Here is a 17,500-nt window from a genome sequence, read left to right as displayed (position 1 = left end):
GAATGCAGACCTCCACAATCTTGTTATACCATCCCTATTTAAGTTAAAATATACTTATCAAATTATTCTTATGTACATCTATATCAAAAACACTTATAAACGTTTTTTTTTTATTTTTAAATTTGTTATTTCCATACTTTGTGGACCAGGCGCGAACGCAGACCCCACAATTTTAATGAACCACTGTTCTGCCAGATCAAACATAACCATTCCTGTGTCTCGATACATCCTCTATCATTATATGTAATCAGTTTTTAAAATAGTCAATCATATAGGAGCCTATTCGTGACCAGACACACACACACTCACACACACATTCAGCTTTATATATATATATATATATATATATATATATATATATATATATATATAACTTTAGTTCTTTTAGCCATAATCGAAACCGAAACCAAAACTTATGAAGAATTCTTGGTAAATTAATGTATGACAAGAAATAGAAGAACATAACAATCAAACGACCCGGATGTAAGCGTGGCACACAAAAGAACACACACGTTATCGTATTAATGTATAGATTATCAATACTTAAATGAACAGCTTCAATAGGAATTGGAATACACCCTACTAAAGCCTGATTGTCATAGCTGGTGAATTTCAAAAATGCAATCTGGACGCAAGGAGCCTTTAGAACGGTGGTTCCCAACCTATTTTGGGCCATGTCCCACCTAGGCGTTTCTAAAATCGTGATGCCTCCCCTTCGTGATATTTAATTTTTGCTATTAAAAATCCCTGTTATTCAGTGAAGTAAGCTTAAAATGCCATTAACTTGTATCTAAACAAGGTTCCAAAGAACGTGGCATCAATGAAAGAGAAACTACTACTACTACTACTACTACTACTACTACTACTACGTGCATATATATATATATATATATATATATATATATATATATATATATATACATATATATATATATCGCACACACATACACGACCGGACGCTCCCCTTAATACAAAGATTCACTATGAAACAATTCACTGTTAATATTATAATAATAATAATAATAATAATAATAATAATAATAATAATAATAATAATAATGAAAAAAATAACTCATTCTCAAATTGCCCTATAGTCTTTGGTATAGTAAGCCCAAGGGTGCACGTCTTGCCCATGCCCCACCGGTGGGGCATGCGCCCCACGTTGGGAATGACTGCTTTAGAAGAACGATATGCAATAATTTATTTCATTATTAAGAAATGGTCCATTGAGTATTATTTCGCTTACTGATCCACGATTAACCGTCTTTGTGTATCGCGTTACATAAGAAGGGCTTTTCATGTAAATAAAAAGGCAGACTAGATAAGTGAAAATGATATTAGGAAAAGGCTAGAATCGAACCCTGTAGGCAAGTGTCAAATAATTGACATCCTAGGAATGCAGTTCATTGTTAATTCTTTTAGAAATAACTAAACATTATTTATGTCAGACAAAAAACGATTGCCCATTCTTTAAGAATAATTGGATATTAAATATGTCAGTGAAAAGAATGGACAATGCGAATTTATAACTTAAAAATAGGTTAGCTATTTAACAACTAAAACTGGGAGTTCTTTGTTTGTCAAACGTGTGTTTGGAGTAACATATGTAAAATACACGTGAAAAAAAGTTACGTTGGTCGATAATAGACTTCTGACGTCATAAACAAAGTAATTTCTCAATATATTGAATCGAGGGTTCGAAGTTAGGGAGAATCAGAGAAGATCACAATCACTGTCACAGTGATAGAGTCGGGAGCGACTTAGCGGAGCTGATCCCTTTAGAAACAAAGGCTAGAAGAGAGACCATGTAGCTATACAAGTTTGAATTCCTGATATCATCAATCGGCCGACAGATGAATAAAGAAATCATCTATATTTTGTAACCGTTGTCTTCGTGTCGTCATTAAAACTGGAAAAGTACATGTGTTTTGCATATTCATCTACAAACGAACTTTTGTATAACCCCCTTCCAAGTAATGTCCCCCCTTCATCATCAGTAATGTATCTCCCTTAACAACAATCGTATAAATGTCTCAGATCCGTAATAATATGAAGTCCCCAAGAATCGTCACAGTCGTCATGATGTAACCTATATAAATGTAATCATCTTTGTTTGGAATTCCCATTATTTTTTTTACACAGTGATCACCACTTATCAAGGCCCGGAAGCCACTCAGGGATAAGGGTTATTGCAAGTACATTAAGTTAGTGAGGAGATTTGCTGAAGTGTTTACTTAAGAGGGCGGTTCATTAGGAATTTGTTAACATTGGACTTGAAGACATCCAAGTTGTAGTCCGGAGGGAAGCAGGCAGACGGAACAGAGTTCCACAGGCGTGCAGTTCTAAGAAAGAAGCTTTGTTCATGGAATCTGCGGTTTGATTTAGGCACAGATACAGAGTGGGGGAAATTTTTCACAGTGGATTCAGCTAGACGGGTGTTTTTCGTGAAAGATTGGCGAGGGGGGACCAGAGATTGGAGTTCAGACGAGCATCTGCCATGGAAATAACGATAAAACAAGGACAGGCTCGCAACGTCTCTTCTGTGGGAGAGAGGTTACAGGGTAGAGAAAAGGGCATCCCCCATTAAGCCACGAAGTCTATTTTGTACTCTGTCAAGGCAGAATAGGCTGTTTTTAGCAGCTCCTGCCCAGATATGGCAACAGTATTCCATCCTTGGACGTACTTGGCTTTTATACAGATAGAGAATTGCATCAGTAGTGAGATATCTTCTGGAGCGGTAGAAGGATCCCACCATCTTTCCAGCGACCTTGGCAACAGACTTGATGTACGTGTTCCATTTCAGATCAGGAGTAAAGGTCAAACCCAGAAGCTTGTCAAAACACGGAGCCTCGCCCAGACGAGAGCCATCCATCACAATTGATGCCAGTTGGGGATCAGAGCGTTGATGATGTAAGGATAGGAGTTTGGTTTTGGATGCATTAAAGGTAACCAGCCACATCTTCCCCCACTGAACCACGCGCTCGAGATCAGAGGAGAGAGAATCAGAGAGAACTTTGTCATTTACAGCCTTTGATGTGTTGCCGTAGATGGTCGTGTCATCAGCATAGATGTCAACGAATGATTTAAGTATGCGTTTAGGGAGGTCATTGATGTAGATCAGGAAGAGAGTTGGGCCCAGGATTGACCCCTGAGGGACTCCAGCATTTATATTGCAGGCCTCCGATTTTTGTCCATCTACCACTACTCTTATGAGCCTATCGGAGAGAAATGATTTATGATTGAGAAACAGAAATGGAATCATAGAGACAATTTTAGCGTTCGACCTTGTGTAGATTACTGATCCCTTTTTTTTCTTCACTTTTTAATTTCGTCCCGTTACCATCGCCCCTTCCCCGCCCTCTAATAGTGTAAGCTGAATGATGCAGTCCCTTCACTTCCCAGCAACACGTAAATACAGACTTATTGAGCCGATCTTCCTTTCGTTCATTGTGTTGACCAAGAACAAAGGCCGACAAATCTAAACGCTAGAAAAACTCAATTTGTCTTAATTCTTTTTATACATTATTCAACTTGTATGCTTTTTTTTAAAAACAACAACCGCCATTTCTTTTTCATCTATTCAAAGCGTAATATAGTGTAAACTTTATAAGCTAATTGGCCCCTTACTACATTGAATTTAACATAATGATATTTACAAGAATGTCTGTAACGTTTTGTATAACATACAATCCAGAATATTTTTGTGTAAGATAAAGTGTAGAACCCTCTCCCCCCAACCCCCCCAAAAAACCAAAAACAAAAAACCAAAAAAAAAAACAAAAACAAAAACAAATAAAACAAAAACAAATAAAAACAAACAAAAAATAAGATTCATATACATATTTAATCAAAGTTGTCTTTTTGTTTATTATACTTCTGTAACCTCTCATACACCAAGGAACCCTTTCCTACTTCTAACGCTTGATTTCATTATGAGATCCATAGGTTGGTTATTTTTATATTAATACGATATATATATGTGTGGTATTTTGTGTGTCATGCTTGCACCTTTTTTCTTCCGAATGACCGTCGTTTAATGGTTATGAGCTTCTATTTTTAAGTTTTGGTTTCGGTTTCGATTATAGCAGAGGGAGATCAAGTTATATATATTTTTTATATCGTAGTCAGATATCACCTCCTTCCATTCCTGAAAACATATTTATTGAGCTAATGAAACTTGCCACAGCATTGGTTGAATTCAGTTTTAGCTATATAATGTATCGGCATGGCTCGGTCCTTGGACCAATAATGGCGAATATATTTGTGAGTTTCTATGAAAAACGATTGTTATCTGGACCCATAAAGCCACTAGTCTACTTTCGATATGTAGATAATACAATTTGCCTATTAAATAATCAAACAGAGGCAAACAAATCTACACTTTACTCAACAAAATGCATCCCGTATTAAAGTATGCCTATGAGGGAGAACGCAATTCTAATTTAGCCTCCTCCATCAAATTATCTAACATCAATTTACCGTAAACCAACGTTTACGGGGCTGTATACACGTTAGGATTCATTTCGCCCTAACAAACGAAAGTATAATTTGATTTGGACCTTAACACACCGTGCCCTCATGATTTGTTCCCAATCTAAATTGGATGAAGAACTAAAAACGATCACCAATACGTTGTCCAATAATGGGTACCCTCTTGATGTGATTAACTCCGTCATAAAAAAGAAACTATTTTTTTTTCAAATAAAAACTAAGATGGCGGCTAGATGTCCAATTTACATTCATTTACCTTGGTTAGGGACAATAAGTGAAAAATTCGCCAAACAGATTAGCTCAGCTGTTGAACATTGCTATTTTGCCTCCAATGTCCGTGTGGTGTTTGCGACAAAACCATTATTGCCATCCTCTCGAAAGGACGTTCTGACCTCCCCCCCATCATATGAATAATGTCATTTATTAATTTAAATGGTGTTGCAGTGCCAACTACGTTGGCAGACCAACCGTTGGGTCGCGTAAAATTCGGAATGTACCCAGTAAAATCTGGAATGGAATCTACCGATCAACAGACATTTTGAGTAATACGTATGGTTCCGCTATAACGGACCATTTGCTTAAAAGCCCGCGATGTGCAATGAATTTAAGCAGTGACTCATTTTCTATCCTAACACGCTCACTCGTTATTTCACCTGAAGGTTTTGAAGACTATTCACGTCCGTTTGAAAATACCTTCTGTCTGTAAGCAGAGGGATTGTCTTTTGGGTTTGGACGTGATGAGTCTATAATTGTCTTTTTGGGTTTGGACGTGATGAGTCTATTGTACAATTATCATAACGATGGATTTATTTTAGTCGTTCCTCCATTTTTTTCTTCATTCCGATAGTTTGATCTTATTTTAGTCCCCCCCCCCGTTGAAATTCGTTTCCCTATGCAAAAACACCTCTATTCGGCCTTGAAAAGTGAAGTCAAAACCTGGTCGGACGACTCTACTCCCTTATTTATCTATTTTTTTTTCAACCTCCATCAAATGTTTTCCCTTCATCCTTCTTTTTACTATGGATAAAAAAAAGCCCAAAACAAAAGAAACGAAATAAACCCAGTTCTTCCTTTTTAATAGCTATAATAAAGTTTTGTACCCCCCTCAATGAAACCTCGACTCTGGTCCAGAAATGAAATTACATTCAGTACAAAAATTTGAATATATTAAGCTCTTGTTCGTAACATTCTCCTATATGGATGCAATACATGGCCAGCGCAGACTGGAAGTTTTTGGCCACTAATGTCTATGCTGCATCTTTCGGGTTCACTGACACCAATTCGCCCCAAACACCATCATCCATTCACGCTGGTGGATACCATCCCTCCTTTTGAGACGTCTCTGATGGTTTGGTCACACTCTGTGTTGGAAAACAGATGACTTCATCTCTGCCACCATCAAACCAGCTCCATTCCAGGGTTGGAAGGAACAACGCCAAGGTCAGCTGAACACTTAGCTCAGCACGATAAAGCAACATGCCGATTTGATCCTGTGTTCTTGTACTGATGGAACCGCAAATGGCACATATGCAAATTAAGCTAGTGTGCGCGCGTTGACGTCACATGAAGAAGGAGAGAAAAAGAAAACGAAAAAATGACAGCATGTGATCGAGCAAAGAAAGCAATTAAACGTGTTTGACTCCTGTGCGTCGCTAAAAAAAAAAAAAAAAAAAAAAATGCGCCACGGGGGCCAATGAAATACGTTGTTGGAAATTATTGGAATAAATGCTTTTTATATTCACCTAGAAACAAATACGGAGTTCTATTTTATGATCTTCCTTGTTTGTTTGTTCTTCCGACGATACCAGACAACGTGTGGGTCCGAGTGGTTGAAATGTAACGACATGGTTAAAGTGAAACGGCCAAGTTATGTAGTCGTCAATGGGCAGAAATCAGAAACTCAGCGCATCAACGCTGGCATTGCTCAGGGTTCCATCCTGGGCTAAACTCTCTTCTTGATCTTCATCAATGATCTCCATAATCCCATTCGGAGATCATTCGTAGACATTTATGCAGATGACGCTATCATCTATGGAAACACGTCAACTGCAGGAAATGACCAAAATCGCTCTAATTCTCTCTCTTCTGAACTTGAGCACGTGGTGCAATGGGGGAAAAGGTGGCTGGTTAATTTTATTGCATCTAAAATCAAGTTTCTCTCTTTCCATCATCAACGCTCAAAGCCCCATTTGAAATGAATAATTCTCGTCTTGGGGAAGTACCATTTTGACAAACTTTTGGAACTGACGTTCACCCTTTATCTGAAATAGAACACGTCAAATCCGTTGCGAAGATCGTCGGAAAAAATAGTAGGATTATTCTACCACCCCAGTAAATATCTCACTGCTAATCAACTAATTACAAATTACTATTTTAAACCAGTTTTTTATTTGATTAAAACGTATTTCAAGTAACACATCCATATCGTTTACCAGTATCCTGGTAAACGATATGGGGTGGGTTTTAAACGATAAGGAGTGGGTTTTTGCCTTGATACGTGCTGACTCATTTGCACTGCTGAGATTTCTAGATGCTAGAAAACTTCTACTCTAATAGTTTATCCAGTGATTCTTAAGATAGAATCGACAAATCAATTTTTTTTTAAATATATGGTTTGCAGCAAAAACAATATTACGTACTTAATTGTCATGCCGGGAATAGTAATATATCCAAAAATTACGAAAAATCATGAGTATAACAATTGCTATCGTGTTTTTAGTATAAAAAACGTCTATCGCTATAGACAACAAATATTACAGCTATGACTCAAGTAATCTAAAATATTCCTTTCGGGGTTATGTCCCCTTGCGTGTAGATGACTACCGTTTACTTTATAACGTTAAAGTAAAATGCGATTTTACTAAATTTTCTGTAAAAATTACTTTTAACTATAAATAACTTTCTACTCAATGGTTTTTCGCAATACTTGGATATATTACAATTTTCGATTTGACAATTAAATACGTAATATTATTTTTTTAAAAATCGATTTATCAACTCTATCTTAACAAGAACCGTTGGACCGCTAGAGTTTGGAATTCCCTCCCTGTTTCTTACTTTTTCAACCTTACTAACCTAACAAATTTAGATGTAATATGAGCAAACCTCTCTCCACAGTCATCTGTTAGATATTTTCTCGATTCCTTATGTTCTAAGTGACAACATGACTTGTTTGGGGTCAAAAAGTTGAAGAGTTAAAAAAATATAAAAAAAAAAAGGAAAGAAGGATAGGAACTTTCTATCACGTCTGAAAGTGACGCAATGTTCAATGAGTAAGATCGGAGATGCGCCGCTGTATAACTCATACTATCTACCGATCCAAGTTATGACAACAGAACCATTGCCAGCACCCTCAAAATGCATCGCTGGATTGTCACGAATAACAAGGACGTGCTCAGAGTGATGAAAACAACGGTTCAGGCTACGGTTGTGGTCGTTGGCGTGGTTTCAAGTGAGGGCCACATCATGCCACCTCACATCTTCGAAGTCGGCTTGAAAGTCAACACTGAAGTGTACCTAATTGTGCTGAAGAGTGTGATGATCCCTTGGTGCAATCAGGTGGCCGCTGGCAGACCCTGAGTGAGGCAGCAGGACTCGGCGTTGGCCCACAAGTTCAAAGAGACTCAGGCTTGTCTTCTGCAGGAGTGCTACGACTTTGTACCCTTCTCTCATTGGCCCTACTCCTCCTTCGACCTGAACCCGCCGGACGTTTGGTCATACGTCGAGAACATTATCAACATTACCTCCCACAACACCAAAGCCAGCCTAATCGCCGCTATCAGCCAAGTATTCGCCGAGCTCCCTCCGGCGTTTGTGGAAAAGGTATGCTCCCAGTTCCAGATCCGTATCGATGCGGTGATTGAAGCTGAAGGTGGCTACATTGAACAGATGTCAACTTTACTGCATAATCAAGTTACCTGAATTGATTTTTTAAATAAAAATTTTAAAATAAAGTTGTAATGTTGTTTCCTATAGAGCGACACTTTTATCGTTCCACTCTGTACTTGGCCCTATCCCGCTTCCCGCCCTTATCTTGTTTTCCGCACCTCACCGCTGACTACTGAATGCTTCTCTATCTGCAAATCTCCTCCCCCACGACTTTCGCTGGCGCCAAAACATTTAGTCACGCCTTGTGTAATCCGTCCAAATCATTCAACATGACTTTCTTCGCTTGCCTTTTGTTTGCGTGTTTGTTTTTGTTATTGTTGCTTTATTGCCCCCCCATCTCCCCCATCTTATCAATCACAAAAAGAAAAAGAAAGAAAGATCAATATTAATTGCCCTTTCTTTCTTTCTTTTTTCTTTTTATCTATTAATCTTTCTACTTTTCCCATCTTTCCCCACTGTTTTTCTTTCTTTCTTTCTTTTGACTTCATCTCTTACTAGTGATAGGACGATTCAAAACTTTTTCTCGATTAATGCTCGACTGAGCTCCAATCTATGATTCCCCCCTTGCCAAACTTTCAAAAAACACACCCGACTTGCCAGTATAAACGATTTCCCACACTCCCTATCTGTACCTAAATCTAAAGGAAGATTCTATGAACAAAGTTTCTTTCCCAGAACTGCCCACCTGTGGAAGACTGTTCCGCTGGCCTGCTTTCCGGTTGAATACAACACAGTAGCCTCAAAATCCAATGTAAACAAATTCTTGTTGAGCTGTCCCCATAAATAATCAAATTCTATCCAATTTACACCATTGATGATTACTACACTACCATTCATTGACCCTTATCCTCGAGTGGCCTTCGGGTCTTGATAAGAGGTGACGCCAAAGTAAAAAAAAAAAAAAAAAAAAAAATTACAGATTCCGATTCATTCAAATTTCTAAATATTTAGTTATAAAAAAAAAAAGCAGGCTCCTTTAGTCTTGGACAGACTGTGGATACCCACGAAGGGTTGCTTGCGCATGACATTTTTGTGGCAGGAGATGCGCAATCTCCAACCACACCTCTCCTGAGACGACATTGTTAAATACCAGTGGTAAGTGAAGTACATGACGACTGGAACCAAATGCCGAGATAAGCGGAGAGCACATACAGCGCCTAGAATTCCCAAATGGTCACCCATCTGACACTAACCAGGCTCAACGTTGCTTAACTTCGGTGATCTGACGAGAACCGGTGTATCAACGCGATTATGCCGTATATTATAACTAGGGCTATGACAACAGCATATTCTTTTCACTGCTTTGACTCTCGAGTATATATCTGACACAGACACAATCAACCGAGAACCACATCACTCTACATAAAAATATATAAGATATCAATGGTTATATACCTGAGAATCAAAACAAGGAAAATAATATGCTGTTGTCATATCCTTAGTTATAAATGTTTTTTTTCGGATAACTGATAACAACTTGTGCATATTTTCGCAAACGTAAAAATGCACGTGTGTGTGTATGTGTGTGTGTATGTGTATGCGTGTGTGTATGTGTATGTGTGTGTATATGTGTATGTGTGTATGTATGTGTGTATGTGTGTGTATGTATGTGTGTATGTGTATGTGTGTGTATGTGTGTGTATGTGTGTGTGTATGTGTATGTGTGTGTATGTGCGTATGTGTGCGTATGTGTGTGTATATGTGTGTGTGTATGTGCGTATGTGTGTGTGTGTGTATGTGGGAGGATGATTTATGGCTTTTAGTTTCACAAATGCTTTAAGATCAATAAATATTTATCTTTTTGTCATTATTACCAATGATGCAAAATTATTTTTGTTTTTAAATAACAATTAAAAAAAATATCGTGTTTTTGCATTCATTTTTCCGATTCCGATACCCATTCTGATACTGATTCTGATACCACAAGATGTTCCGATTTTTTTGATTCCCGATTCCAATTAATCGTCTCAACACTATTTTTACCCTCTCTTTCCCCACATTTACATACTTTTTCTTTCTTTTTTCTTTTATTTCTCTTATTTATTTTATTCTTCTTTCTTTCTTTCTTTCTTCCTTGCTACTTTATTTATTACTCCTCGCTTTTGTCCACTTAATCTTTTCTTTTTCTTTTTTTTACTTTATCTATTACTCTCTCCTTTCCTCTTTTTTTACACACTCTTTTTCTTTCTTTTTTCTTTCCTCCATTCTTTTATTTCTCATTTATTTCAGTCTTTCTTTTCTCCTCTCTTTCCTTTATTTTATTCATAACTTTCTCTCTTACTCGTCTCTTGCCACCCTTTCTTTCTTTCTTTCTTTCTTTCTTTCTTTCTTTCTTTCTTAAATGCTTTCGAATCACAGACCCGTGTCCCGCTTCAAAGTTCCAGTTGACTTGCGATAACTCGCGAGGGTCAAGGGTGTACGACTATTTGGTATACGGGGGATGGGAAGGGAGATGAAGTCGTTTAATGAATAGAAAAGTCAGAATCTGGAGGAGAGGGAAGGTTTCATCAGTGGAAGTGGGTAAGTTTTTTTTTCTTTATCCCGCGGGCCAAAGCGTTGTAATCAGGCGAAGCGAGGAATCTTTGGAACTAAAAATGCGCCTTTTGTTTAGAGGACGTCTTTTTACTTTAGCAAATTAACATTAACGTCTTTTATTCTTATGCACGAACACAGAAATGGTGAGATTCCCGCCAACACATACACGCACGCGCACGCACACACACGCACACACACGCATACACACACACACGCACACACACATGTCACACACACACATGCGTGCGCACACACACATGTCACACACACACACATGTCACACACACACAAGCAAACACACACACACACGCGCGCGGGGTTCTTTTCAAATATATAAAATATATAAAATAAAGCCAGTCTTTTTTTTCGATTTTTGTCAGCGATAGTTTTACATGTTTTTATCCCAAACAGGGTGCATTGCATCTTAGACATAAAGGGAATATTATTTGTTCATTTATTTTTACACTAGACTTCTCAGCTTCTATATATCATTTAACTGAAATTCATTATTGAAATGAGAATTATTTATTAATTTATTTATTGCGGACCATTATCCTCATCTTTCTTAGTTGTTGTTTCATGACGTTTCACGACAAATAAGAAAGATGCGGATAATAGTCCGCAATAAATAAATTGATAAATAATTCTCATTTCAATAATGAATTCCAATTAAATAATATATATACCATTCGGTACGGACCCGACCATGGAAGACTAGATAATAAATAAACATGAATTCATAAAACCAAAAAAATTCAACCTTGATCGCCCTTTGGGGCCCGTGGCGCAGTGGACAGAGACGTTGAATCTCTACGGTTCCAGGTGAGAATTGTCGCAAGATAGCGATTTCACTCCTACCCAAAGCCGGCCAGAGACTTACTTGGCTACAACGTGGTGAGGCGACAACTATGGATGGCAGTAATTGCTGAGAAGTTAGGAGATTCGGAGTTCCTAGCTCGTCGCAATTACCACCTGACGAAGGCCAGAGGAATAGTTGGCCGAAACGTCGTGAAACAACAACTAATAAAGATGAGGAAAATAGTCCGCAATAAATAAATTAATTCTCAGCTTCTGTATGAAATAAAATATAATATTATGTGTATTTTACGCCCAGGCAACGCTGGACAGCCTGCTAGTATATATATATATATATATATATATATATATATATATATATATATATATATATATATATATATATATATATATAAAGCTGAACGTCTGTGTATGTGTCTGATCACGAATAGGCTCCTATATGGTTGACTATTATAGAAAACTGATAATGATAGAAGATGTATCGAGACACAGGAATGGCTATGTTTGATCTGGCATAATGATGATTCATTAAAATTTTTGGGATTTCGTACGCGCCTGGTCCACAAAGTATGGAAATAAAAAATAAAGAAAAACGTTTACAAGTGTTTTTGATATAGATGTACATAATAATACTTTGATAAGTATGTTTTAACTTAACTAGGGATGGTATAATAAAATTGTGGGGTCTGCGTTCGCGCCTGACCCCCGTAGAATGGAAATAGGTACAAACTTTAATAAAGACTTTTCGTATCTATCTGCATAAGTATAATTTGATAATTTAATATAGATCCACAGAATATTGTGATAAGTGTTTCAGTGTGAACAGGTATGGTATAATAAATTATGGGGTTTATCTATTTTATTTTTACTTTCATCATATTTTGCTTTGGTTTTGATACTCCCAAATTCGAAGCTATCTCTTTACAAACCTTCCTTTTCATAACCTATCATACTTTCATAAATCAGAGTCCATTTTTTGTAGGCTGTTTTTGAACCCAGTCAACGGCGGGTACTTTTGCTAGTATATATATATATATATATATATATATATATATATATATATATATATATATATATATATATAAGGAACTTTGTGTGTGTGTGTGTGTGTGTATGAGAGAGAGAGAGAGAGAGAGAGAGAGAGAGAGAGAGAGAGAGAGAAGAGGAAGAGTTCCTATGGACTTGGAAACGGTTGGGCCGATTTTGGGGGGGAATTTCATGCGAAGTAACTTGATGTGTTTGGGAGTATTCTTACGTAGGTTTTGTATAAGAATTCGTCCGATAAGTATCGAAAATCGATAATCGAAAAAATCCGGTTCAACAAGGAAGTCTGATTTTGACCAAAGTTAACGTTATTATACACCCTAAAAGCACAAGTACATTTGAGAAGTCTAATCACCGCAGAAGCAGAAAGGTCCATTCTATAAAATCAACTGTAGGGTACTTTTGCTAGTATATATACTTTTGCTAGTATATATATATATATATATATATATATGTATATCACCGCTTATCAAGGCCCAGGAGCCACAGGAGGATGAGGGTTATTGTGTGTACACACATCAGTGGGATAATATCGTAGTAATAGTTAGTATTGGGGATTTGATGGGTGTCATTACTTAAGAGGGCGGTTCATCAGGAATTTGTTTATGTTGGACTTGAAGACATCCAAGTTGAATTCGGTGGGGGGGGGTACAGGCAAGCGGCAAAGAGTTCCACAGCCATGCAGTTCTGAGAAAGAAGCTTTGTTCATGGAATCTACGTTTTGATTTAGGCACGGATAAAGAGTGGGGAAAATTATTGACAGTGGTTTCAGCTAGTCGGGTGTTTTTCGTGAAAGATTGGCGGGGGGCATCAGAGAATGGAGCTCAGCCGAGCACTTGCCATGGAAATAACGATAAAACAGAGACAGGTTCGCAACGTCTCTTCTGTGGGAGAGAGGTTGCAGGGAAGAGAAAAGGTCATCCACCACGAAGCCACGAAGTCTATTTTGTACTCTGTCAAGGCAGAATAGACTGTTTTTAGCAGCTCCTGCCCAGATGTGGCAGCAGTACTCCATCCTTGGACGTACTTGGCTTTTATACAGATACTTATAGAATTACTGCCAGTAACATCTTGTAACTCTTATAATCACAGGTTTCCATACCAGCTGATTGTTGGATAATTTTATTCTGAAGTATATATATATTTGCAATGTCTTGTCAGACGAGTGCCACTCCCTCAGACATGAGCCCAAAAATGACTTTTTTTTAGTCCTACCGGTGTATTCACACGCTCAAGCAGGCATGACACTGAAGACGGTTGTTATATTGTTGTTATTATTATTATTAGACGAATTTACCACTTGTGCGTATGTTACGTGAGTTCTTATTAGTAAAGATACGAGTCTTTGTGAGAGTTTGTCTTATTACAGAGATGGATGTTGATGTACTCCGAGAGAGAGAGAGAGAGAGAGAGAGAGAGAGAGAGAGAGATGTTGTAAGAGAGACTTAGAGAGATTGTTCATATTAGGAGAGATTCTTATATATTAAATGTTCATTCTTTTCTTGTGTAGAAGAAGAAACTCTTGGAGTGAAGAGATAGTGTTCAGACAGTTCGGACATTGTGTAGACATGATGTAGATTCTCATTGTGGATATGAGAAGTCGAGACGTGTATGAAAAGACATTTTATAACACAAATATATAATACAATTTCACTTTACCTTTTTGTAAGAATCATAAACACAAGACGAGCTTTACAAAACACATGATGGTTTATTTCGTCACACGGCCGTGTTTCCATCACCAAGAATTCAAAGTCTCACATTTTTCTCTGGAAGTGACGTCTCGCTTCCTAGACGCCTGACTGTCTCTCTCCGAGTTTCTTCACTGACTGTCTTCTAACTAAAGTTTTTCTCTATCCCTAGAACTTTCTATTTTCCGTGACGTCATACACATGTTAAAAATGTGCCTTCTTTCACGTTCTCTGGACATACGTGTCCAAAACTTTTCCTGTTTCTCAGTAACCTATTTATCCAATATGTTAAAAACATTATCTTATAAGCTGCATTCTTTCAATTTAAAATTTCATAACAAACTTGATAGTTAACATTCTTTCCTTGAAATATTTATCTATATTCTAAACAAATGTTTGTTTTACATTTTTAAATTCTCACACGTAATCTATTTCTAAACCTAGATTACGAGGTTCGAATTTCGCCTATGCTATTTCATTTTCATTTTAAACTAAATTCTCCATTTTTATACTTACATGAAAAGGGGACAACCCTTATCATGTAACACGGTCATTGAGGTCAATTATTACATGCTTCCAGCATTTCAAGCCTCAACGTGCCACAACTCTTCCATCGCCACAGGACCATTTTTATAGACAAATGCCTGAGGGAGTATCTATACAAATATGATGTTACAGAGTCTTAGCTTTGTACGACAGCTAAATCTCTCTCTCTCTCTCTCGGTTCAAAATGCTGAGATCCAGCAACAAGCAAAAGCAAGATAGCCAGCAACAAGTTAAACTGCAGACCAGCTTAATGCGGGTACTGGTCTCCCGCTTAATGGTTTTTTAAATCAGAGATTTGCTTCTCCTAGAAAGGTTGCCTCTCCACCCCAACACACACATACATACACACAAACACACATGGTACTAGTTGGCCGTTGACCCCGAAAAAGGGTCCATTCTCCCTTTGGAAGGTCTTATTTTTAATCATTCAGGGAGACTAGCCACCTTCCTCACCAATGGTCAGCAACTTGTGTGGCCTCTATTCAAAACCAAGTCTTTCATAAAACTTTGAATTGGACACCCACGCATCCCACGAACACCCTCGCACATGTGAACATACATGCATATACACCCGCGTACTGCCACATATGCTTCTACACGTACCCATACATACACAGGATATGCACACACACGTTTTTGTTTTTTTTATTTTACACGGTGGTTACCACTTATCAAGGCCCGGAAGCCACTCAGGGATAAGGGTTATTGCAAGTACAGTACGTTAGTGAGGAGATTTGATGATGTGTTTACTTAAGGGGGCGGTTCATTAGGAATTTGTTAACGTTGGACTTGAAGACATCCAAGTTGTAGTCAGGTGGGAAACAGGCAGACGGAACAGAGTTCCATAGGCGTGCAGTTCTAAGAAAGAAGCTTTGTTCATGGAATCCACGTTTTGATTTAGGCACAGATAAAGAGTGGGGGAGATTTTTCACAGTGGATTCAACTAGACGGGTGTTTTTCGTGAAAGATTGGCGAGGGGGGGACCAGAGATTGGTGTTCAGACGAGCACCTGCCATGGAAATAATGATAAAATAAGGATATGCTCGCAACGTTTATAGACGTACGTACATATACACGCGGAGATTGATAAGCACATGTAAGTGATAAGCTAAGTGGAATCCCCTCACCAAAAGCTTGGACTTATAGATTTATTATGGTTCTAGGTACGAGACGAGGTCAAAACACACGCTCTTTGTCTGGATTGTCTAGACACACACAAACCCACACACACACACACACACACACACACACACACACACACACACACACACCTACTCACACGTTTATTGATTTCTTACACGCTTAATGTTGATTCTAGTGTCTTTCGTTAATTGATATATACAAACATATAATGTTAAAAAAATAAATAAAAATAAATAAACGAAGAATATTCTTTTTTATGTTAATCATCATTTAATTTCTTCCTATTTTTGTTCAAACATATAAAAATATTCGGACTGTCCTTTTCCTTTATTTTCCCACACATATGCACACTCCTCTATACACATACATACATGATGATTGCAACGTCTTGTCAGACGAGTGCCACTCCCTCAAACATTTAAAATCCATGAGCTCAAATGCCTGAGGAAGTATCTATACAAATATGATGTTACAGAGTCTTAGCTTTGTACGACAGCTAAGTCTCTCTCTCTCTCTCGGTTCAAAATGTTCAGATCCAGCAACAAGCAAGAGCAAGATAGCCAGCAACAAATTAAACTGCAGACCAGCTTAATGCGGGTAATGGTGTTCCGCTTTATGGTTTTTTTAAATCAGAGATTTGCTTCTCCTAGAAAGGTTGCCTTCACCACAGCTTACGGGAGCCCTCTCCACCCCAATACACACACACACACACACACACACACACACACACACACACACACACACACACACACACACACAAATATACACGGTGCTAGTTGGCTGTTGACCCAGAAAAAGAGTTCTTTCGCCCTTTGGAAGGTCTTGTTTTTAATCCTTCAGGGAGACTAGCCGCCCTCCTCACCAAACAAGTCTGGTGGGGGAACCAGTTTAGTCGCCGGTGACCCGACCATGAGGCAGGTAGTACTGAGTTACATGGTACCAGTAGCATAAGACATGACCTGACACACACACACACACACACACGCACATAATGAATGAATGACAAAAGTCAATATTCCAAATTTCATGATGTTGACCATCTTACAATTTATTCCTTTAATTCAGTTGACATTTACTATTCTTGACAGTATCTGTTTCGTACCACAAAATCATTCACTTAATTATTATATCAATCAATGAATCTATCCTTATGAAAGGAAACTCATCAGAAGAAATAGCAACTATTAATTCACCAAACAGAAACAAAATGCGTTTAGGCATGAGTAAAAATTCCCAAATTGGAAGAGAAGCTGCAAATATCTTATTGTTTGCTTACATTACGCCATTTTGAAATTAGAAAAATCAATAAATACACACACACACACACACACACATATATATTATGT

The 17,500-nt window shown here is 37.8% G+C and overlaps 1 protein-coding gene and 1 pseudogene across 1 annotated transcript in view; both read right to left on the bottom strand.

Annotated features, from left to right (window-relative positions):
• LOC145263876 (homologous-pairing protein 2 homolog) overlaps positions 1-17,500 on the bottom strand; it is a 197,314-nt gene that overhangs the window by 129,551 nt on the left and 50,263 nt on the right. The window lies entirely within an intron of this gene.
• On the bottom strand, positions 9,525-9,641 carry LOC145263976 (5S ribosomal RNA; annotated as a pseudogene).

Source organism: Euprymna scolopes, chromosome 39 (genome assembly GCF_053919585.1).
Source record: "Euprymna scolopes isolate OS-2025 chromosome 39, ASM5391958v1, whole genome shotgun sequence".
Taxonomy (NCBI): domain Eukaryota; kingdom Metazoa; phylum Mollusca; class Cephalopoda; order Sepiida; family Sepiolidae; genus Euprymna; species Euprymna scolopes.
This window is presented reverse-complemented; position numbering and strand designations above follow the sequence as displayed.